The sequence below is a fragment of the Ursus arctos genome, unplaced genomic scaffold, assembly GCF_023065955.2.
Source record: "Ursus arctos isolate Adak ecotype North America unplaced genomic scaffold, UrsArc2.0 scaffold_18, whole genome shotgun sequence".
Lineage (NCBI taxonomy): Eukaryota > Metazoa > Chordata > Mammalia > Carnivora > Ursidae > Ursus > Ursus arctos.
Window position 1 is genome coordinate 6,727,910 of NW_026622852.1, and position 26,471 is coordinate 6,754,380.

Consider the following 26,471-nt stretch of genomic DNA (forward strand, 5'->3'; position numbering starts at 1 on the left):
TTAGCTAGGATCTTGTTAAGAATTTTGGCGTCCATATTCATCAGGGATATCAGTCTGTAATTCTCCTTTTTGATGGGGTCTTTGCCTGGTTTGGGGATCAAGGTAATATTGGTCTCATAGAATGAGTCTGGTAGATTTCCTTCTGTTTCTATTTTTTGAAACAACTTTAAGAGAATAGGTATTATTTCTTCTTTGAATGTTTGGTAGAATTTCCTGGGGAATCGATTCATCAAGCCCTGGAGTTTTGTTTTTTGGAAGGTTTATCACTGCTTCAATCTCTTCATAATTAATTGTTCTGTTTAAAAAATCAATTTCTTCCTGTTTCAGTCTTGGTAATTTATAGGTTTCCAGGAAGGCCTCCATCTCATCCAGGTTGCTTAATTTATTAGCATAAAGCTGTTGATAAAAGTACCTAATAATCCTTCCTGTTTCATTGGTGTTGGTTGTGACCTCTCCTTTTTCATTTATAATTTTATTAATTTGGGTCCTTTCTCTATTCTTTTGGATAAGTCTTGCCAGTGGCTTATCCATTTTATTTATTCTTTCAAAGAACCAGCTTCTAGTTCTGTTGATCTGCTCTACTGTGCTCCTGGTTTCTAATTCACTGATTTCTGCTCTAATCTTGATCAACTGCTTCCTCGTGTGTGGATTAGGCTTGTTCTTCTGTTGCTGTTCCAGCTTCTTGAGGTGAGAATATAAAAACTGGATTTTAGATTTTTCTATTCTTTTGAGTGAGACTTGGATGGCTCTGTATTTTCCCCTTAGGACTGCCTTTGCAGTACCCCATAGGTTTTGGACGGTTGTGTTTTCATTCTCGGTGGTCTCCATAAATTGTTTAAATTGGTTTTTGATTTCCTGGTTTATCAAATCATTCTTGAGCAGGATGGTTCTTAGTTTCCAAGTGTTTGAGTTTCTTTCAAAGCATTGTGGTCTGAGAATATGCAGGGAATAATTTCAGTCTTTTAGTATCGGTTGAGACCTGTTTTGTGACCCAGAAAATGATCTATTCTGGAGAATGTTCCATGTGCATTAGAATAGAATGAGTATTCTGTTGTTCTTGGGTGTAGTGTTCTATAAATATCTATGAGTTCCATCCGGTCTAGTATGGCATTCAAAGCTCTTGTTTCTTTGTTGATTTTCTGCTTAGGTCATAGTACATCCCTGGTTTTTGATGTAAAGTTCCATGACTCATTAGTTGCGTATAGCACCCAGTGCACCATGCAATATGTGCCCTCCTTACTACCCATCACCAGCCTATCCCATTACCCCACCTCCCCTCCCCTCTGAAGCCCTCAGTTTGTTTCTCATAGTCCATAGTCTCTCATGCTTCATTCCCCCTTCTGGTTACCCACCCTTCTTTATCCCTTTCTTGTCCTACAGATCTTCCTAGTTCTTATGTTCCATAGATGAGTGAAAACATATGATAATTGTCTTTCTCTGCTTGACTTTTTTCACTTAGCATTATCTCCTCCAGTGCCATCCATGTTGCACAAATGTTGAGAATTCATTCTTTTTTATAGCTGAGTAATATTCCATTGTCTATATGGACTACATCTTCTTAATCCAGTCATCTGTTGAAGGGCATCTCAGCTCCTTCCATGATTTAACTATTGTGGACAATGCTGCTATGAACATTGGGGTGCATATGGCCCTTCTCTTCACTACGTCTGTATCTTTGGGGTAAATACCCAGTAGTGCAATTGCTGGATTATAGGGTAGCTCAATTTTTCACTTTTTAAGGGACCTCCACACTGTTTTCCAGAGTGGCTGTACCAACTTGCATTCCCACCAACAATGTGAGGGATCCCCTTTCTCCACATCCTCTCAAGCAATTGTTGTTTCTTGCCTTGTCAATTTTTGCCATTCTGACTGGCATAAGGTGGTATCTTAGTGTGATTTTGATTTGAATTTCCCTGATGTCTAATGATCTTGAACATTTTTTCATGTGTCTGTTAGCCATTTGTATGTCTTCATTGGAAAGTGTCTGTTCATATCTTCTGCTCATTTTTTCAAATTTTTTTATTTGTTTCTTGTGTATTGAGTTTGAGAAGTTCTTTGTAGATCTTGGATACCAGTCTTTTATATGTAGTGTCATTTGCAAATATATTCTCCCTTTCCATGGGCTGCCTCTTAGTTTTTTTGACTGTTTCCTTGGCTGTACAGAAGCTTTTTATCTTGATGAAATCCCACAAGTTCAGTTTTGCTTTTGTTTCTCTTGCCTTTGGAGATGTGTCATGAAACGGTTGCTGTGGCCGATGTCGTAGAGGTTGCTGCCTATGCTGTCCTCTAGGATTTTGATGGATTCCTGTCTCACATTGAGGTCTTCCATCCATTTGGAGTTTATCTTTGTGTATGGTGTGAGAGAGCGGTCAAGTTTCATTCTTTTGCATGTAGCTGTCCAATTTTCCAAGAACCATTTATTGAAGAGACTGTCTTTTTTCCACTGGATGTTTTTTCCTGCTTTATCAAAGATTAGTTGCCCAAAGAGCGGAGGGTCCATTTCTGGGTTCTCTATTCTGTTCCATTGGTCTATGTGTCTGTTTTTGTGCCAGTACCATGCTCTCTTTGTGATCACAGCTTTGTAGTACAAGTTAAAATCCGGCATTGTAATGCCGCCAGCTTTGTTTTTCCTTTTCAACAATTCCTTGGTGATTCAGGGCCTTTTCTGGTTCCACACAAATTTAAGGGCTGTTTGTTCCAGTTCTTTGAAAAATGTCCTCGGTATTTTGATCGGGATAGCATTGAAAGTGTAGATTGCTCTGGATAGCGTGGACTTTTTAACTGTGTATGGTGACTAACATAATAAAAATATTATTATAAAAAATCTGTAGCTTTTGTTTTGTCTGTTTCTTGACAAGTGACTAAAAATATGTTTCAAATTTAACTTTGCAGTTGTGAAATCCCTGCTGGATGCACAATACTCATCATCATTCATAGACCTCATTCTGGGGCTTAATCTTACTCATCAAATGTGATCATCTTTCCATCACTTGACATTAGTACAAAACTACAGAGGAAACGTTTGTGGAAAGTGGATAGATTTCCCTGTTAATGCAATGATGCATCGGATACTCATGGATAATTTGATAAAGAAAGAAGATTACTTTTTTTTTTTTTCATTAGAACTTTGCTGCTTTCTCGCAATCTGGTCAGGGTTCCTGCTAGTAATGAAAAACCTTTGGCAACAAAATTTGCGGTAGGAGTATTTACATTTCCAGATAGCTAGCCTAAGAGCATTTAGATGAAATTAATTTCCATCAGTGTGCATGCTGGAGCATTTATCCCCCTTAAATGAAAGTGAAAATGTGTCAAGGTCTATTGGAAATTTGCCTTTTAGGGTTAGAAAAGCCAACACAGAAAAGATAATGAATAATATTAGAAATGAAAAATGCATAGCATAGGATTTGTTAGAACTCATGCAGAGAGAAACAGAAAAAGAGACACTGTTATATTTATTAGAGCTTTTTTATTTTATAAAATATCTCATTTAAATCCTATAAAATTATTAAGTAGAAACTACACTTGATATTTTATTATTGTATTTTCATTTAACAAAAATAAAGTCAATTTCAAAAAGCATTATGACCAGCTATAGTCTTGTTAAAAGTAACTTTTATTGTACAATTCTTTTTTATATTGCAACTGATACTTGTATTATTGTTTCTCCTTTACAAGCCCTCAAAGCAATTTCTCTTATTTCTTTTTTTTTTTTTTCCAAAAGGATGATTCCCTCTTGGTGTCTCAAACTGAGATAGCTAGAGGCTACTTTCACAGCCAGTGGTTACCTTCGGTCTGCTTGGTTGAGCAGCAGAGATTGGAATTGCAATTCTTTTTCCTTTTTTGTAGTTTGCCCATAACTGCTGTTCTACCAGAGTGGAATCATTGCCTTCCCTGTCCTCACATACATCTCTCCTGATCTTCGACACTACAACCATATGTCTGACAGCACAACAAAGAAAGCAATAGTGAGACTTAGCTTCAAATGTTAACCAAATATTGAAATAAAAAAGATGCAAAACACAAGTTATATATATAAAAAAGAAGCCACTAGACACTCCTGTCAATCAGGAAAATTAAATTCTTATTTCCTGTCTTGCAAATTCATTTCCTAGACAGACAATAGCTGCCACTCATTACTTTCATTATCTGTCACTGGGTGGGGAAAGGGGTGGGTTGAAGATTGAAAAGAGTCAGGTTGAATAATATGGCACAATTACTGAAGGAAAAAAAAACTAAAAATAACTAACAATTTATCTGGGAGATTTTTTAAAAATAACATGGTGCTTAAAAATAATATATATAGCATCACAATCACTTCACAGGAGGAAAATTCCTAATTTCTCTTATATGCTGCTCAACTAGACAATACAATTTAGAGTGATTATATATTCAATTTGCAAGGATGTATATGCAGCCTATGTGTCATGGACACAAATTGGTGATAGAAAAGACACTACTGGGAGCACATCTGAAATGCAATACAGAAAGTTTAGGTTCTGTGTTATTTTCTCTCAAGTGGTAAATCCATTTTCAGCTTAAACGTAAAAGAAATAGAAAAATAACTCCTTCACTGCATACCAAGAAGAATACAAAATAAGCAAAATCATGGTCATAAAGTACACAAAATATTTAATTTATAGACATTAGTTGTGGTATCTGGCAAACAGAGACTAAATGAAAATAAACAATGTCACCAGGCAACAAATTAGTGTAAAATAGTCTGCAACAAATAACAAAAAGGAACAACTTACAAAGCACATCTCAGTCCTTCTAATTTAAATAAAGAGGCGGAGGTTAAGTTTTCTGTTGCAAGAAAACATCACTGCAGAAGAGACCTCTCAGAGATAGAGTAGAACCTCAATTGTACTGAAATAAGAGAAACCCAAACTAAACAAGAACCATGAGTACTCTCTTACTCTAGATACTTAGAAAGCTTCATTGGTTCTTTTGTGAATATGAACTGGAAACGTATTCCAGGAAAGCATTACTATTTATGTATTTCATTCATTCATCCAACAGTGGTTTTTTTGAGTCAGATACTGTGCTACGTCTTCTCGAAGAATTCTTGTCTAAGACAGACAAAATTCTTTCCTCCAAGGAGTTTACTTTTTGTTGAAGATTGCACTAGTAATAATACCAAACAAGGACCAAGAGAATCTTAAAATACCTTTCAGCTTGATTAAACTTTAGACATAGCTTCTTTCTGCCTTAAGGCCAAGATCTCCCTTTCTTTAGAGCATTTACTTTAGAAAACTTATAATTGTAAATTCTTTGTCTACCCTTTAGAGATGTAAATCTTTTGAGAAACCTCTTGCCAGTTTTTATAATCCAGAACTGCTTTTCTCAAGGACCTGGGGCTATCTCTAAAATGCAATCACCAAGGAAAATAGCACCCTTATTTCTTACTCCCTGGGGTGAAGCTAGGGTCCTAACTTCTGGGACACTTCTCCAAGTTGTAAAACTACCTGCACTCATGAAGATACTAAAAAGTTTACTTTTCTTTTGGGTTAAAGCCAATTAGCAAATACAGATGGCTAAAGATCTTCTCATTACCTCAATAAACTACCAGAAGCTAGAGGAGAGACATGGAACAGGGTCTTCTTCATAGCCCTTGGAACGAACCAATCCTGGTAACTTGATTACAGACTTCTAGCCTCCAGAACTGTGAGACAATAAAATTCCTGTTGCTTAAGTCACCCAATTTACGTTACCTTGTTGCAGCAACCATAACATACTAATACACAATAAAATACATAAACCTAACAGGGTTTTTGTGATTAAATGAGAGTATAATGATATGGTAAGAACATAGGCAGGGACTTTATTATCTTTGTCTCTGAAGTTTCAAGCAGGGTGCTTGGCCTGTTTCAGTTGTGTAAGAATACATTAAAACCTATTTAACAACTTAATGAAAACTAAGGAATCATAGGTTCAGAGTGGAATTATCATCAGTGTATAAAAACATAAGAAAGACCTAGGTGAGACAGGTTAACTCCTTGTTACTTAATTCTGAGTTTTCTTTCCGTGGACTCTTATTTGTGGCATAATTTGTTTTATTTAATTTTGATAATTTCAGCTGTGTGTTAAAAACAATGATCCCAGCTGTGTGTTTAAAAGTCTTTAAAACATTTACTTTAGTGTTAGCAGGTTGGATAATCAAAATATTGCAAATCACAAGATATTTACAGTTTTGAAATGAGACATACTAATATAGAGGAATAAATTATTTAGGATGGAATTCAGAATTCTAGTAATATAGAACCAAAGGTATTCATCACAGTCTTTTCTTTCAATCATCAAATTGTATTATTACAGTCAGGATTTTTAAAAATTTTCTATGCATATAAGACTTAAAAACCATTTGTAGAAGTAAATGAATTCTTAGTTGCTGAGATTATATGTTATGGAAAATCCTTAAGTGGTATTGAAGAAGGATGCCACAATTAGAAAAACGACTTAAAGATGAACACAATGATGAATATTTGCCAGAGAATATGGGAACAATAAGAATGGAAATAAGAAAAGGGAATGCACAGATTTTACTTATTTTCTGGAAGAAAAGAAGAGACTTTGCCTCATCTACAATTGTTTTTCAAGTATTTTGACCTCTTTGGAAATGGAATGTATTATTTACAATTTCATCAGTCAATGGTCCTTTGATACTCTTACCTGTTGTTACTCTCCAGCACTTAGCTGATGACAATAATCACAAATTAATTAAAATCATTTTGACCTTTGGGCTTCAGAAAAGGAAGAAACAGAGTAGATAGAGAGAAGATTTGATATAATTATGCTAATTTCAATTAAACAAACTTTCAATGAATAACCTGTTAGAATATGTATAGTGGAATAGTGACTCTCAATGAGCATAATAAAGTTAAATGAGAGCATAATTACATTTTGTTTTGAGAATGGAGAGACGTCTACACATTGTTTTAAAAAGGATGAATTCCAGTCAAAATTTCTTTATTGCATTTTGTTCTTTGCAAAATGAAAATCCAAAAGTGTTCAGAAAAAGTGTATCAAAGTTGAATAGACTGCACAAAAGGATTACTTAGAATTTAAATGCATGCAATGTGAGGATTTATTCTCTATGGTCACTGAAAAGAATACATATTGCAATGTACAAAATCACAAACCTCATGGATAGAAATAATGCACTCATGATACTTCAGAAAATTAAAACCTTGGTTAGCTCTTGGAAGTAAATTCAAGATTAACATTAACATAGACATTCACATTGCAAAATAAACTTCTACATTTCCCTCTAAAACAATTCAGAGCCAGAATGTCCCATAGTAATGTTTATGGCATGTTTTATAGTAATTTATATTACTACTTTGACAATTTGAAAGGTAACGTATTTTATTTATGCTGAAAGGTAAAGATAGAATATAAAAAAGTTAAGTGATATCTGTGTTCTGCAGAATGAATTGAAACAATGAGTTTCACATATTAACCGATGTGCTGTGTAATATAATTTCCTACAAATTTAGCAATCATTTGTAATAATCTACAGTCAGTGCCAAATTCCAATATGAGAGCAATTTGTTATGTATCTTTCTTTAAGATGCGAAAACAACAAAAATAGAATCCAGCTCCATGCAAAGAAAGAGTGGTTAACTACATCCCATTTTAAAAGGGAAACTTTGTGTGTTTTAAATGATTTGTTAGTGGTTTGACTGCACTATATAGTATATATTGTTTATTTCACTATTATTAGCAAATAATCTACAGTAAAAGGTTGAATCTTTAGAATAATACAAAAATGTACATTTAAAGCCCAAAAATGTCAAAAAAAAAAGACTCTGGTATTGAGAAAAATTTCATAATAATTAATGCAATTTAAATGGGTTATCACTCTAGCTAATGTCCTTTATTTTTAGTTTCAATTAATTGGCCATAGAATCTGGTATTAGATCTTTGTGTCCTTAAGTGTGTGTATGTCTGTGTGTGTGTCCAAGTTTAAAAATGTGAAACTATGAAGTTATATTGTTTTTTTCCTGTATAATTCAGACATAAGATCAATAGTTTGCACTTTTCTTAGATCCGCTTGTAGATCTGCTGAAAAAGGACAAATATATTTAAAATTTGGCTTTTAAAATGTGTATATTGTTCTTTAAAGATATGGAACATAGTATATACAAAGAATATACTTACCTTTTAGGGCTTTTGTTTCTCACCAGATCTTAGGGTAATAATATTTGTTCATCTATATATCTATCTATCAATACACCTCCTTCATTTTTCTGAAGATTTGTAATGCATTGTTTTGGTAGAATCTTTGGAGAAGTACCAGTGTGGAAAAGGTAAAATGGTAGATAGGCTGTATAATATCATCTTAATTATTTTGAATTTTCTAATAGCACACGTTTTGAAACCAGATGTCAAAATAAATATTTGAATTTTAATTGTTTTTAAGGGTCATATATGAAAAAGAAGACAGAGTATTTATTAACACAGATTAGAATCAAATATTACCATGATAATAACTTCAGCCTTTTAAAATATTATTCCTAGTATCGATTTAGTATGGAGTATAAAACGATATTTTTTTCTTTTGAAAAATTGAATTTTTAAAGGAAAAATACAGAAAAAAATGCTTTTATTGAATACCAAAGTGAAAAAAAAGAATTATATATATTTTTGTTGTTGTTCAATTTTGTAAATTATTAGAGGTCCAGGGTATTCCTACACAAATTTTGGCACTGCAAATAATATATCATGGTCCAACTTCAGAAGGTAAATGTTTAGATCCTACAATATTGAAAAGTACAGAAGTATAAAAGACCAAATTACTCTTTTTCATGTCTTTAATCTACCATCTGATATATCTTTCAGGTAAGCAACTTTATTGTTTAAGGGAATCTTAAAAGAGAATTCATGTCTATTTGACTTTATCTCTGTCAAACTGAAGAAAACTAATGATTGTGAAGAAACTAACCTTGGTTTTCTTCTCCGTAGAAGTTGAAGTAAAATTGTTAACAACCATAATTGTCTTCATTTTCAGGGATGTGTTGTTCACTCCAGAAGCTCGGCATCGGGTCATAGACTTCCCATCATTCAGTATTATGCCATGTCAGATTCTCTCAAGAAAACACACCAGAGTCCATCAGATTAAAATACTTTTTTACTTTTTCACTCAGGGAAGAAAAGTTCCCAGTAAGAATACCCAAGCCATTAATCACTGAAATAAATCTCTTCAATTCTGTCTCATCTCATGGGCACTATGCAGAAATGATTCAGGCTTTCTTGAACGAGTGTTGTTAATATTGAAGGTATATTATGTCCAGTCATGTATTTTGAGAACTGTCCAGTTCCAGGGTATAATGTTTACATAGACTATAATGGGAATGGCATCCACTGAAGTTAACACAGCAACCTCACATTTTCTATGAGACTTGTCAAGAAAGACATGATGGTGGGATTCAATTACTGATCAGGATAATAGAAAATCATTACAGAATGTTGCTACCACCCTTATAACAAGATATATGAGCAAAACAAACAAAAACAAAAACAAATTTGCAAAAATCAGAGAGTTGAAGATTAAAACAAAACAAAACAAAAGCGAAACAACAACAACAACAAAAACCTAAGTGAACTAATTTCAAGAACATAGAATGTCCTCCCTGGGATAAAAGAGATCCATGGCTCATCTTATTCTTGGTAGAGTGTCAAAATAAGGAGGCTCACCATATATGGGATAAGGAAAAACAAGGCAAATTGTAATGAACTTTCAATGTCCATGCATGGGCAGGAATGATTGATTCAAATCTGAGTGAGCCCCAGTTACAAAGCAAGTCTGAAACTATTCATCAGCATTCCCATGGGCTTTCTTTTTGTGGCTGAGGATGAGATGCTGAGTCCTGGAGGCATATGGCAGATAGTTATTCCAATGGCAGACAAGATTCTGAAAAAGCGGAGGGTCCTATCTTCTAAGGTGGGCAGTCATAGGGCAAAATATGACTCCAAGGCACATGACTATGCCTTAAACTGAAAGCAGACAGCTTTTTTAAATGCAAGGCATCTGCCCATTGAATGCTGGAGAAGGGTAAGAGAAATAATGGAAATATCATCCTAATAGTTATGGGGGGGGTTGTGTAATGAAAAGGCAATGACTAGTCAAAAGATGGGGACAAAGCAAGAGTGTTAAAGGAAATTCTTCAAAACTCTACATGTCTGCAGTGAATACCTTGCAGCAGTTCTCTGAAGGATGACTGTGTGGCAGGAGAATTGAATGTTATGACTTAATTTGTGTCCCCCTGGTACTTTTTATGGCAATCCTAAGAAACTAATACACTAGGATATGTACATTTGAGGAAAACTGAACCTTCACTCTGTGTTGCAACTGTCTTCCGAACTATGAAATAGATCTCCTAAAGTGCAGGAATTCAAGATTAAAGAGAAAATCTCAACAACTCAAAATGTGGATAGCTTGACTCTAAAGGAGAGAGAGAGAGAGAGAGAGTGAGAGAGAAGGAGGGAGAGAGGGAGGTTGGGAGGAGACAAGAAAAGAGAGATCTTCCATTATTCAGAAAGCTTGTGTCTGTGCTATAAAACAATAGAACATCCCTGGCATCTTGCTCTTTCTTAGATCCCAAGATATGTTGGAGACATACTTCTATTCCCCAAAATATTTAAAGCTGCTGGTGAATTTAGCTGAAACTAAGCACAACTTTCTCAAATGCAGATTAGATTGACTCAGATCCCCATCCCAGTGGACTGACAGTATAAGCAAAATTTTCTGAGGATAGCTATTTTGAAATTTTAATTTAAAAAATTAGTAAAGCTTAAATTTACTGTCCTTTTCTTTTTACTTTTTTTTAAAAGATTTTATATATTTATTTGATCAGAGAGAGAGAGGGAGGGAGAGCACTTAGGTAGAGGGAGATCCAGGCAGAGGGAGAAGAAGTCTCCCCGCTGGGCAAGGAGTCTGATGTGGGGCTCTATCCCAGGACCCTGGGATCATGACCTGAGCCAAAGGCAGACACTTAACTGACTGAGCCACTCAGGTGCCACTTTACTGTCTTTTTCAACATAATGTCTAATGCATAATTCTAAAAAACATGTGAGATAGTTGTAGTGGCTGATTATGATAACCAATATTCAAGAAAGGAAAAAAAAGATGAATAGAGATGCAAAGATGACCCAACTGTCAGAATTACTCAATAGGGCTTTTAAAGTAACTATAAAAGTAATTTTCTAAAATGTATAACAAAACACTGGAGAGCATGTGTAAAGAGACAGTAACTCATAGCACAGAGATTGAAACTATTAAAAAATAATCTAATGAAAGTGTTATAAAAGAACAATTCACTTGAAGGATTTCATAGCAGACTTGACAAGAAAAGAGCATCAACAAATTTCAATGCAATTCAACAGAAATTACCGAAACTGAAGCACACACACACAAACAACTAAGAGTGGAAGAAATGGAATAGAACAAGCAATATCTGAGGGAAATAATCAATTAATCTAATATTGGCCTCCCAGGCTGTCAGAGGAGATGAAAGAGAATGGGATAGAAGAAATATTTAAAGAGATAATTATCAAGATTTTTCCAAAGTTATAATAAACTTAACCAGGAGATCCAAGAAGTACAGCAAGCTCAAGTAGAATATAAAAAAGTGGAACAACGTCATTAAAATGCATTAAAAATTCAGCACACAACTCTAAACCCAACAAAAAATCTCCTAAAATTGAAAGCAAAGTAAGACAATTTTAGGCAGTTAAACCTGAGATGACAAAGATCATATGCAGCAAGACTTCATGGCAATAAGTACTTAACAAATTTGTGCAGGTGAAGGTAAATGGCACCAGGTGAAAATTTAAATCTTCACAAAGGAATAAACAACATGACAAAGCATAAATACATAAAATTATGTGAACTATATTTATGCTCATGTGATACATATGCATGACAATATATTCACGATATATTCACATACACAATATTATACTAATAACAATATACACACATATATGCACATGTGTATACATATATACTTACATCCCATGTGTGTATAATATTGATGTATATAATATTATGCTAATAAACATGTATGCATGCATGTTTAAACTGATTGTTTAAAGCAAAATAACGGCAATGTATTGCAGCATTGCAGCATAAGTTAAATATATAACAATAATGGGACAATGTTCATGGAAGTTATATATATGTGTGTATATATCTATACATATAGATATATATACTATTTTGAAATTCTTATTTTTGTCAACTGTGATAAAAACAGTTAAATGTAATCTGTAGAGTAATTACTAAAAATAGCAAAGAACAAAAGATAAAAAGTCATTTATAAAGTGGAATCAGAAATCTAAACACTATTTCAATAGGTGCCTCAAAAACATTTAACAAATTTAACATCTATTTAAGATAAAACACCTCAGGAAATTTGGAATAGAATGGCATTTTTTCAATTTTATAAATGATATCCATAAAAACATTCAGGTAACATCATATTTAATAGGGAAATATTGACCAATTTCTCTTAAGATTGCAAATAAGATAAGGAAGACCACTACAATCCTTTCTATTCAATATTGTACTGAAGTCCTAGTTAGTACATTAAAACAAAGAAATGAAATAATAAGCATTACATTTGAGAAGACAGAGGTGAAACTGTCATTATTAGATTATATGCCAGGCACTATCCTGTTATTGCCTCACAGAAGGCAGGATCAACACCCCACCCCGAATTTTGTTTGGATGTTAAGATTGATGATCCCACACATGCAGTAGTAAGATTAATACATGAATTAAAATATTTATTCATCACATAGTGAGTCTTCCCGGGAAGAACAGAGAAGATTCCCAAGCAGGTCCATAAATATCTTGAGAAAGCTAAGAGAAGAGACTGGTTTTGTTTTTATTGTGGCTAATTAGTGGGGTCAGGAAGAGGATTTCCATGCGCTGGCAGGAGTTTGCATGGCTTCAACTCCCAGAAGTACTGAGAGAGGAACTCTCAAATTTTCTATTCAGCTTGCTCTGATCTGGGCGAAGAGGGAAAAGGCTGGTGGTGGTGATCTGAAGGCTATCAGCAAACAGAAAAACTGAGTTAGGCTATTACAGATTCATTGAAAACCATTGGAATCTTCAGCGAATCAACTAGAACTGATACATGAATTTAGCAAGTGCAGCTCATACAAAGTCAGTATACAAGAATCAATACTGTTTCATTATTCTTGCAATAAAAAAATGGAAAAGGGAATATAAATGTTTTAATATTATTAAAAATGTGAATTTTTAAAAAATGACATTGGAGAAGATACATATGAAAGCACATTGAAAAGTACAAAATCTTGCTGAGAAAAAAATGACATTAAAAATTGTGAGACATATTGCATTCATGAGTGAGAAGTTTTTATGTTGTAAAGTTGTTCATCCCCCCACAACTGATCTATAAATCAACACAATAACGATCAAAACCATTAGAGAACTTTTGAGAGAAAGTTGGAAATCTGATCCCAAAACTTTTTTGTTAAGGTGTAGAATTCAAAATAGCCAAAAACAACCTTAAAAAAGAAGAGTTGGAAAATATATTCTCTCTGATTTCAAGATCATAAACCTCAGTAATCAACATAGTGTTTTATTGACATAAAGTATGAGCAATCAGATCAATGGAACAAAATAGAGTCTAAAAATTGACGAATGATCTATTGATATTTTAAAAAGGAAACAGTTCAATTCAACAGAGAAAATAAAGTTTGCTTTTAACAAGTGGTGCTCAAAATTGAATATCATTGTGAGAAAAATTTTTAGTCATAACTCATGTGTAAAAACTAAACAGATGTGTATTGTAGACCTAATCTTAAGAGTCAGAAGCATAAAGATTATAAGAGAGGAAAAGTAGATTGGCTTCAAAATCTTGGGGAAATTTTCTTATTCAAGACACAGAAAGAATTAAACAAATACAAATTGCTGAACTAAACTTAATAAAAATTGGCAATTTCTTTTTGTCAAAAGACTTCAGTAAGAATATGATGTGTGCAATAATTAGGTCAAAATATTCATAATACATATATCTCTTAGTGGACATATTTAGTATATACAGGACTATAGCTCAATAGCAAACAATAAAATATGTGCAAAAATACCTGAACAGACACTTTACAAAAGAAAATATGAATTGAGTAATATAGTCATGAAAATTGTTTACAATAATTAGTCCATATGAATTTCAAATAAAAATAGTAAGTAATTGGGTACAAAACAAATAGTCATTAATAGGACAAGGAAAAAAAAAGTTTACAACACATTCATGTAATGGACAACTGTTGATAAAAAAGGACCTAACTATTTATACATCCAACGGCATGGATGAATCACAAAACAGCGTGCTTTGTGAAACAAACCAGATAAAGAATACAAAATGTATATGCTCATTTCTGAATTCCAAAAACAGGCAGTAGTCTTCAGTGACAAAACTATCCTGTAAAAAACTGACCAAAAAGAAACACAAGAGGGGCACCTGGGTGGCTCAGTCAGTTGTGTCTGCCTTTGGCTCAGGTCATGATCCCGAAGTCCTGGGATCAAGTTCTGCATTAGACTCCCTGCTCAGCAGGGAACCTGCTTTTCCCTCTCCCCATGCAGCTCCCCCTGCTTGTTCTCTCTCTCTCTCTCTCTCTCTGTCAAATGAATAAATAAAGTCTTAAAAAAAAAAAGAAAGAAAAAGAAAGAAAAGGAAACACAAGAGCATCTTCTATGGTGAATATATATATACTCATACACATATGTAGTTTTTGTAAAGTGGACAAATAACATACAGCTGTCAAAACTTATTTACTATTTTTTTAAAGGTCAAGTCATTTTACTCTATGGAAATTATACCTAAAAATTATAATACAAAAAAACATATACACAGTCAAACCTCATTGTTTGCTGTAATTATATTCTATAAAGTTGCCTTGAACACTGAATTAGCAAATACTAAAATATTAATCCTAGGAGAATGAAGGACTAGGTTCTTATGAACTCTGGACACAAACTTTTTGTCAACTGATCAATATACAACCTTATGTTTTGTGATTTTTTTTGAAGATTTTATTTATTTATTTGAGAGAGAGGGAGAGAGTGTGGGCGAGCACAAGTGGGGGGGGAGGGGCAGAGGGAGAAAAAGAAGCAGACCCCCAACAGAGCAAGGAGCCCCACATGAGGATCTATCTCAGCACCCCAAGATCATGACTGGAGCCAAATTCAGACGCTTAACTGATTGAGCCACTCAGGTGCCCCATAAATCATTTCTTATTTAAATCTACAAACTACATCTTCAGGTTAAATCTAAGCCCAGGCTACTGAAAAAGACCTTGTATTTATTTATTTATTTATTTTTATTTTTTAAGACTTTATTTATTTATCAATTTATTTATTTGAGAGAGAGAGAGCACAAACAGGGGGAGGGGTAGAAAAAAAGGGAGAAGAAGCAGACTCCAAGTTGAGTGTGGAGCTCTATGTAGGGCTTGATCCCAAGACCCTGAGATCACGACCTGAGCTGAAGCTGGATGCTTAACTGACAGCCACACAGGTGCCCCTGAATAAGGCTTCTTAGAACAATTAACCACTCAGTACACTCTTCCCTCCTTCCTATTAAATTACATTCTAGCATGAGATATATTTACTGTTGCTGTTGTTCGTTTGCTTGCTTCTTGGGGCCAGTGGGTAGGGTCCATTTAGTTTGGTTGACCTTGTCCTCCTCAAAACACAAAAGATCTGATTATTTAATCTTCTTTCACAACAACTGGGGTTAATTCTAATACTTCTTGCTTTCCTAAGAGATGATGTCCTCTGTCATTCCATAGTGATCTTGCCAAGATAAATTGAGTATTCAAAACAATTTTAAGCTTCCCTCTTCCCATTTCTGTTTTACTAAGGGAAAACTCTTAGTGATACTGGCACTGACAATGAAGCCATTTGATCTTCTAAAAAGACTTTTAAAAATAACAAAATTTAATCTCTATGAGGCATCTTTTTGTAAACCAATTGCAATCACAAAACTATGCAAACTATATGAAAAATGAACATTTATTTTGATTGTTGCCATTATTTTAAGGTATTCTCTTTAGGTAAATACATAATATATCATCACTTAATCCTTGATCATAACACAATAAATTGATTGTGTTAGCAGAAACTGAATCACATAATGAAAGAAGCTAGTCTGATTCAGGGAAGCATTTATTCTGTATATTCCTTTATTCATTCCCTTCTCTACATTAAGGCTCTAATGAGATAACAGAAAGAATATACTTAGTTGGGAAATTATATGTACTTCTTATGGTATAAAAATGGACATATATAGAAGTAATTAATACTTCTCATTTAATAGTCCAGATATATATCAGCTAAATTTAAATTTTGTGCTTTTGGCTTTCTAAAATTCTAAAATAGAAAGGGTGGAATTATGGTAAAAAAGTCCAAGTGTCTGGGGAATCATTATTTTCTTTCCTCTTAGATAAGCTATAATTTGTTGTTGTTGTTGTTGGTCAGTGACCAAAAAGACTGTAGTGTGGCAAACTCCACTGAGGCCGGTGGGTGAAATTGATTAGGAGAAGAGTATTGCAAATTGCACCCTGGAAACTCTCTTAAGGAATTTCATGGTGATAAATGCTAGAGCTTAAGCAGTTTTAGGATTTTCTTTGGAGCTCAACAGTTTACTCAGAAATCTGAGAATTTAGATAAATGAAGCAAATATTTTTAATCTGTGGTAAATACATTCTCTCAGAAATGTTCCTTGTTAATGGCTCTTTTTACTTATCAGTTTATCTGTGCATTCCAACTTTCCTTTCACCTAAATGTAATATTTTCATCAGTCATAATATATGGACTATTTCTCTTGGATTATCCCAATTTTCTTCCATAAAGAGTTTTATGCTACTGAATCTTCTATTTCTTCTCACACTCATTAAAAGCAGCAACAACAACTATATAACAACAGATAAAGCAAAGCAAAATCTTCATTTTTTTCTGTTTATTACATATCATCAGAATATTTATTATCTGATTATTATCTTCATGCTGAGATTATCATTGACATTAAAATATATATGATTTTTAATAAAGTATTGTACAATTTTTATTAGCTCTATGCCATATGATCTATAAAATTTTAAAAGTGTTATAGAGGGGCGCCTGGGTGGCACAGCAGTTAAGCGTCTGCCTTCGGCTCAGGGCGTGATCCTAGCGTTATGGGATCGAGCCCCACATCAGGCTCTTCCACTATGAGCCTGCTTCTTCCTCTCCCATTCCCCCTGCTTGTGTTCCCTCTCTCGCTGGCTGTCTCTATCTCTGTCGAATGAATAAATAAATAAAATCTTTAAAAAAAAGTGTTATAGAAAGTAGTTTTTCTGTAATTACCTATGAAGCAAAGAAATGTTAAGAATTTGAACATGAGCAAATTGCTAAATGACCTGCTTTCAATGTCTTAAAGTAGTATAGTGACAGTCAAAATCTGTAGAACTTGGTACAAGGTATTGTATGGATTCAGAATGTTCATGAATTTGGTATTTGAACAGAAAATAGTGGAATAGAAGCAGCAGCAGTCTTTACTCATTTCTTCCCTGGGAAACAATGCTCAGTATCAACTCATGGGATACATACGTTACATGGTAAAGGGACTTAACAGATGTAATTAGGTTTAAGCACCTTACAATAGGGAGAGAGCCCTTGATTCTACAAGTGGGCTCAATCTAATCATGTCAGCTCCTAAAAGCAGCTGGAAAAGGAAGAAATCAGCAAAATATAGCAGAAGAGCATGGCAAGACATGGCAGACAAACAAGTCAAGGAAATTGCACATGTGAGATGGGTTCTAAGTGTCATGGCTTGTTCTGTGATGGCGAAGGCTACATGCAAGGAGTGGGAGGCATCTTCTAGGAGCTGAAGTCAGCCCGTGGGTGACAGTGAGAAAGGAAATGGGGATCTCAGTCTTTCAAATTCAAGTAGAAAAGTTTTGAGTTATGACAACTAACTGAATGAGCTAGCTTGAAAGCAAATTCTTCTCCAGACATTGAAGAAAGGAAGGTGGCTTAGCCAATACCATGATTTTAGTTTTGTGAGAAATAGAGAAGAACCAGCTGAGTCTCACTGTACTAAGATTCTTCACCCATGGGAATTATGAAATACAAAAAATACAAACTGTTTTAGGTCTCTAAGTTTGCAGTAACTTGTTACTGCAGCAACAGAAAACTACTATAAACACAGAAATGTTTTAAGTATTTATGTAAGGTGATACAATGGACCAACACCATAAATATTAAATTTGAAATAAACAATATCCAATTATAGCAAATGAAACATAATGTGTTCTTAATGTGCACTGGATGAATTTGAAAATAACACAAAAGTAGAACAGTGAGACAGTGCCACACAAGAATTATTTCAGTATGGTATTACAGCTATATTCCCTTGAATGTGCATTATTTGATGAATATGTACCACATGTTCATGTTAATCACTATTTAAATGATTTAGTCACGAAAGCGACTAAGTCACGAAGGCTAGTATGGAAGAAGAGTAAGTAAATTCACTATTGACTTTCATATAGGAGGGTATAAAACTCAATCTTCTAGCCAATGGTCCCTAAGTTTCTGGCTCACCACTACTTGGTCTCTTCTTACAGTATGCTATATGATATTTAAATATTATATTCTGCAACAATACATATTTATTATAGAAATTGATAATTAAAAAAAGAAATTCGATAACTTGAAGTAATAAAGAAAACATATTCAAAAATCTAAGTATGTATTTTTGTGAGAAAAAATTGTATCTTCTAAAACTTAACATATTAAACTTAGTGAATTTTATCCATCAGAGCAAAATTAAGCACCTTATTATCCTATATCCTAGTTTCAAATGGTCTAGATTGCTTGTCTTTCTCCTTTTGCGTAACTTCAAACAGCCTTGGATTATTCTTCTTCCTTATACATTAAAACAACAGGAAGAATCTGTGGGACCCTCAGGCACTCTGTGCCGTCTGAGGAGTATCTGCCACAAGGACTTATTTGCTTTTCTCATGGATCTCTACAACAGGTTTCTCTGTCCCTCTAGTCACTGCTTTACATATACTTTATTTCATTTTCCTAGTTTTGTGATGAAGTGAGAATTCTTTTTGTTTTCTCTATTCCAAGGGGCTAGAAGACCTAGAATATACTCCTTCTAGAGGCCCTATTCTCTATAGTCGAAAAACATGCAATCATAGGTGATGAACGGTGTATGTGATTGTGTGTGTGTACAGCATATTGAGACCAGAGCTTTGAAATTCTCTATATGTTTCCAATTTAGGAAATATCCCTTTTTAAAAAATTCTTTTTGGGATGCCTGGGTGGCTCAGTTGGTTATGTGTCTGCCTTCAGCTCAGGTCATGATCCCAGGATCTTTAGGCTCAAACCTGCATCAGGCTCCCTGCTCAGCAAGAGTCTGCTTCTCCCTTATCCTCCTCTTCCCCCTTTCCCCACTCATGCTCTCTCTCTCTCTTGCTCTCTCTCTCTCAAATAAATGAATAAAAACTTTTAAAAAATTCCTTTTTATGTTTGGTTCTCACTTAAATTATTCTTTCTTTGAAACTTACCTTATGTTTGTTCCTAAATGCTTTAACTTATTTTTTTGGATAGTATTCAAGAAAGAATTCATCATTTATCCAATCTCTGGCCAATAATTTATTTTAAAAATCCCTCTAAGAGAATTTTATCAGTTTGGGTCTGTTCTTCCAGCATTGCTGAATCACTCAAGAATGGTATTTCCTTTTTCAGAAGCTGAAGAAAATGATGTTCAAGTTCTGTGGTGCAGGTGTACAAATCCTCTTCCATGAAACAAGCTATACAGGGAGTCTCTTTGACAAAGGGCTTGACCAAATGACATAATAAATCATTAATGTAAGTTCTTTAATTCAGTCACTTTTCTCAAATATAACACTCACCCAAAAGTTCTTGTACTAAGACTACAGGCATCTATAAATTACCTGAAGTATTTTCTCAATGATGTGATTAACCAGTTATAAATATTTTTAACATCTCTGCTTCTACATAATCTGAAAACAAGGATATTCTCCCAAATAACTACATTACAATTATTAAAATCAAGAAATTTAGTGTGGGATAAAATATAATTACTTAATATACAACTTATATTCGAATTCCCCCAAGTTCATAATGATACAGCTTACAATATTTTATTAGTTTCTGGTCCAATCCAAAATAATGCATTAAATTTATTTGTCATCTCTCTAGCTTCCTTTTACGTGACAGCCTTTAATTTATGACATTGAAATCTTTAAAAAATAATGAAAGTGCACAAAATACATTTTTTCATGATATACTCACAATGTATATATTCATTATTCATTATTTACATATATGTAATAATTTTATTCTGAGTCCTCCAAACAGTACTAAAACCTGAAGTACTAAACAGAGTTTGCAGATTGTTTTTTGGTTTTACTTTTGTTTTTTTTACCTGAAGGCTATTTTTTCTTTTTGCTTATATTTATGATATATATTTTGGGGGGAATGATTATTTTATGTACACATACAAATTCATTGGCATAGTAAACATAAGGTTGTGTTAAAAAATATTCTCTTTAAAAAATTTCTATTTTTCAGCTATGCACTTTTTTTCTATTCCTACCATTATTGATTTTCTCTTTTTCCTTTCCTTAATATATTTTGTAAGCTACTTTTTTAAGTTACTACCTTTTTCATAGAACCATCTTTTGGCTTTGCTGATCTCTATCATATCTTTTAATTTGATTGTATTCAAATCTACTTTTAGTTATTTATCTTTCTACTTTCTTTGGTTTTATTTTGTGGATCTTTTCCTGTCTTCTTAAGTTGTATTACTAGCTCATAAATATTTATGTTTACTTTTTTTTAATAGTTTTTTTTAAATTTATTTATTTGATAGAGAGAGACAGCCGGCGAGAAAGGGAACACAAGCAGAGGGAGTGGGAGAGGAAGAAACAGTCTCCTAGCTGAGAAGCCTGATGTGGGGCTTGATCTCAGAACCCTGGGATCACGCCCTGAGCTGAAGGCAGACGCTTATGACTGCACCACCCAGGCACCCCTATTTTTACTTTTTAAATAATATAATCATTTCAGGATATATATTTGTTTGGTATACTGTTTTACGTATATCCCACATTTTTTTTTTATGATTGATTGTTTTTTGTTTGAGTGCAGTTGATACACAATGTTACATTAGTTTCAGGTATACAACATAATGTTGACAACTTTAAACATTATACTGTACTCAACATAAGTATAGCTACCATCTAACTGGAAGCTTTTATCTTCCACTCCCCATCACCCATTTTGCTCATCTCTCTAAGCACACTCCCCTCTGGCAATCATCAGTTTGTTCCCTGTGTTTATGGGTCTGTTTCTGGTTTTCTGTTTAGTTATTCCTTTTATTTTAAGCTTCTATATATGAGTGAGATCATATGATAATCTTTCTGAGGCTGATTTATTTCACTTAAAATAATACCCTCTAGGTCCATTCATATTCTCACAGATAGCCTGATCTCATCTCTTTTATGGCTACATACATATACATATATCTATATAGATAGATAGATGATAGATAGATGATAGATAGATATCACATCTTCCTTATCCATTCCTCTATTGATGAGCTCTTAGTTTGTTTCCATATTTTGGCTACTATAAATAATGTTGCAACAAAGAGAGGGTGCATATATCCTTTTGAATTAGTGTTTTCATTTTCTTTGGGTAAATACCCAGTGGAAAAATTGTTGGTCATATGATATTTCTATTTTTTAATTTTTGAGGAACCTCCATACTGTTTTCCACAGTGTACCTATTTACATTTCCATCAGCGGTGTTTGAGAGTTCCTTTTTCTTCACATCCTCACCAAGACTTTTACTTTTTGTCTTTTATATTTTAACCATTCTGATCATGTGATATCTTATTTTTTTTATTTGCATTTCCCTGATGATGAGTGATGTTGAGCATGTTTTCATGTGTCTGTTGGTCATCTGTATGCCTTCTTTGGAAAAAAATGTCTATTCAGGTTCTCTGCCCATTTATTAATTGTATATCCTAAGAATTTTAATATGATGTGCTTAGTGTATTTTAAAGTTCAGTTATTCTATAATATTCATTATGACTTCTTTAGCCCATATGTTCTTAATTTCCAGTTTTCTGGATGTGTTCATTATATATTTTTTCCACAAACTTTCACCTTTTACATGGTGCTCCAAGTATCCTGTATGTTACCAACTGTCTGAAATGTGTAAATGCTTGCTTTACAGACTATCATATGGTAAACTTCATAAATGTCCATGCATACTTGAGAAAAGTAAATACGCATTTCCCACCTAATTGTTGAAGAAAAATTTATATGTAAATTTGACCAAATGTAAATTTGGTCATGATTATTAATTGTATTATATATATTTTATACATATTTAGCAATATTTTATCTTTGAAGTCTATTATTTTAGGAGAGATGGGTGTTGAATTATCCAGTTATATTTATTGCTTTGTCAATAGCTCTTTTAATTCTGTCACATTTTGTTTCATATAATTTGAAGTTATATTATGAAGATTATATGGGTTTGAATTTAGACATTTGATTCTCTTTAAACACAATAATTATTTTTGATATAAAGTTTATTTAATTTGAGTTTAATAACTTCTTTCAATTTTTTTGGCCTAGTATGTGTTTATATATATATATATATATATATATATATATATATATGTATGTATATCTTGCTGATCTCTATCATATCTTTTAATTTGATTGTATTCAAATCTACTTTTAGAGTATATATATATATATATATATATATATACTCTCAAAGTTTTGTTTGGTCCTTATGCATAAGTTTGTACATCAGTCAAGGTTCTCCAGAGAAACAGAACCCACAGGATGTCTATCTATCTATTATCTATCTATCTATCTATCTACCTATCTGTCATGTGTCTAATCTATCATCTATTAATTATAAGGAATTGGCTCATACAATTACAGAAGCTGAGAAGGCTCAAGACTTGCAGTCAGCAATCTGGAGACATAGAAGAGCTCATGTAGTTTCAGTCCTAAATTTGACAGGCTGGATACCCAATAAGAGCCAATGCTTCAGTTTGAGTTCTGAAGGCTGAAAGAGACCAATATCCAACTCATGCACTCAGGCAGGAGGAGTTTCCCCTTGCTTATGGAAGGGTAATAATTTTTGTTCTATTCCAGCCTTCAGTTCAATAGATGAAGGCCATTCATGTTAAGGAGGGAAATCTGGTTAACTTAGTCTACCAATTTAAATGTTCATCTCATCCCAAAACACCCTAACAATTAGAGACAACTAGAATAATGTTTGACTTAATATCTGGGTAGTCTTTGGCTGAGCCATATTGACATATAAAATTACCCATTCTTATGTGTGTCTTATAAGTAGTATTTGGATGATTTTTTTATCCAAATTAATCTAGTTAGTCTACTTAAGTTTATTTTATATTGATATATTTGGATTATTTCTATCATTGTCTTTTGTTGGGGTTAATGTAGAGCATGAAATCAACCATAATACCTGGCTTGCTAAAATGTAACATGGAGGAAAGCTGAGGGCAAGGAAGGTTTCAGAAAAGGGCGTAGGCCTTTGGAATGTGGAGGCCGGCGTGACCACTCTGCCATTGGAATGCCACAGAGAGTTGCCTTCCCGAAGCTTTCTTAGCCCAAACAGTCACCCCGTGATCTGAGAGATGTAGGCATTGTCCCTTAGGCTATGTTTAGCAGAACTCTTAGAACATGACAATTAGCATATCGTATATTTCCCATAAACAAATGTTCCCAGTTTCAATAAGACCCCTTGTCACACATCCTTTGCTTGAGAAACAGTGATAAGGATTTGTGATTATCCTGAAGGACCAATAAAAGCAGGAGTAAAGAAGAGCAAAGGGTCTTCCCCTCCAAGTGTTGACCCCCTTGCCTTCTCTTCTCTTTCATGGCAAAGTCTGGAGTAATCTTTCATCAGTCAGTACAGGGATTACTGGCCATTCCCAGCAGTCTTTCATGTTGTCTCTGCCATGTTTTTATATATTTCTTTTTAAATTTTATCTTGTTAATTATATAACTTAACTTTACATCAGTACATCTGAAAAATCTGGTACAAGAGAAGGTAAGCTAATATAGTGGTGAAGTATGAGGACCGTAGGCTAGTCTTGTCCCTGGAACACAACTAGATAACTATCAAATCATTCTGAGTACCTTCAACATTAAACTGAGGACTGACAGAACAAATTTCACAGCTAGAGGGAGAGAAAAGGCCATATCAAAGAAGGTAGGAAGTGTGGAGACATGGCTTGGGGAAGAAATGGCTCTCCAGTGCTACAGAGGGGAAGGAACCCTGGTGGTGGCAAAAAGCGGGAAAGAGAGGAGTACACAGGGGAATGCACAAGGGAAACACTTGCCCACAGCCATTGGCTGGGAATATAAGAGAGGTGGGTTTTCATGAGTTCTTGCAACCAACAGAGCTTGAAGACTGGAGTTTTACAGGTCAGCAGGCTTGGCTGTGATAGAACCCTGAGGCACTGCTCTACTCCTGGAAAGAAAGCAGGCAAACAACTGGGAGGCAGACAGTGCAGAAACAGCAATCTGAAATATGCCTGGGACCAGAGAGGGGAGATTATTCTCTCTTCTCAGAGTGTTTTCCTGAGAGCAGCAGGCACAGAGACCCCTTCCTGGGAAGAAAGTTGTTTGGTGTAATAATTTCCCTCCCATGCCCCTCAGCATAAACATAGAGCCACCTGCAATAAATAGCACAGTGCCAACACTGAATGCCTAACTTGGTTACACCAAGTCCTCCTGCACCTTGGTTGTACCAACTTTCTTGGTCAGGTTTGACTCAGTCCCAACACAACAGGGTCCTTCCCCAGAAGACCAACAGAAACCTCTGCCCACACCATGTCTGCAACCAGAGAGTTCTTCAGGGCTTCATTCTAGTGGAAATTGTATCAGGTCTCATTAAACAAGCAGACCAGAGCACACCTAGTTAAAACTTACCCCATTCTAGCCAAGGAGCAAACACTGCCCACTAAAGGCAAGGAGAATCTCTGCAGACTACAGGTCAGAAGGATAGAGCAGCCAATACACAACAGCAGAGTGCATGCAGCACACACCAGAGACAATTCCTGAAGCACCAGACCCTGGAAACTGAAGAACACAGAGACTTAGACAAAATGCCAAGACAGAGGAGTTCATCCAAAATGAAAGAACAAGATAAGGTCACAGCCAGAGATCTAAGCAAAAGAGATATAAGTAACATGTCTAATGGAGAATTTTAAGCAACAATCAAGGTTACTCACTGGGCTTGAGAAAAGAATGGAAGACTTCATGGAGGCCCTTACCACAGAAACAAAAGAGTTAAAAAACAATCAGTCAGAAATGAAAAATGTAATAACGAGATTTGAAACAGACTTGGTGCAGTTAAACAACAATGGAAGAAGCAGAGGAATAAAAACAGATATAGAAGATAAAATAATGGAAAATAATACAGCTGAACAAAAGATAGTAAAAGGATTATGGAACACAAGAACATATTTAGGGAACTCAGTGACTCCATCAAACATAATATTCATATTATAGTAGTCCCAGAAGAAAAAGAGTGAGAAAGGGGACAGAAAATTTATTTAAAGAAATAATAGCAGAAAACATCTCTAATCTGGGGAAGTAAACAGATATCCTGATCCAGGAGGCATGGAGAACTCCCACCAAAATCAACAAAAGCCGGTCAACACCAAGACATATTGTAATTAAATTTGCAAAATATACCAATAAAGAAAACAAAATCTTAAAGTAGCAAGAAAAAGAAGTCCCTAACTTACAAGGGAAAACTCAAAGTCTAGCTGCAGATCTGTCCACAGAAACTTGGCAAGCAAGAAGAGAGTGGCATGATATATTTAACATGCTGAATGGAAAAATCTGTAGCCAACAATACTCTATCCAGCAAGGCTATGATTCAGAATAGAAGGAGAGATAAATAGTTTCCCAGACAAACAAAAACTAATGTAGTTCATGATCACTAAACCAGCCCTGCAAGAACTATTAACAGGGACTCTCTGAGTGGAAAGGAAAAACCAAAAGTGACAAAGACTAGAAAGGAACAGAAAAAATATACAGGAATAATAACAGAACAAGTAATAAAATGGCACTAAATATATATCTATCAAATTACCCTGAATGCCAATGGACTAAACACTCCAACCCAAATAAATAAAATCATGAATGAAAGAGGAGAGATCACAACCAACACCGAAGAAATACAAACAATTACAAGAACAGATTATGAGCAACAATATGCCAACAAATTAGACAATCTGGAAGAAAGGGATGCATTCCTAGAGACATATAAATTACCAAAACTGAATCAGGAAGAAATAGAAAACCTGAAGAGACCCATAACCAGCAAGGAAATTGACTCAGTAATCAAAAATCTCTCA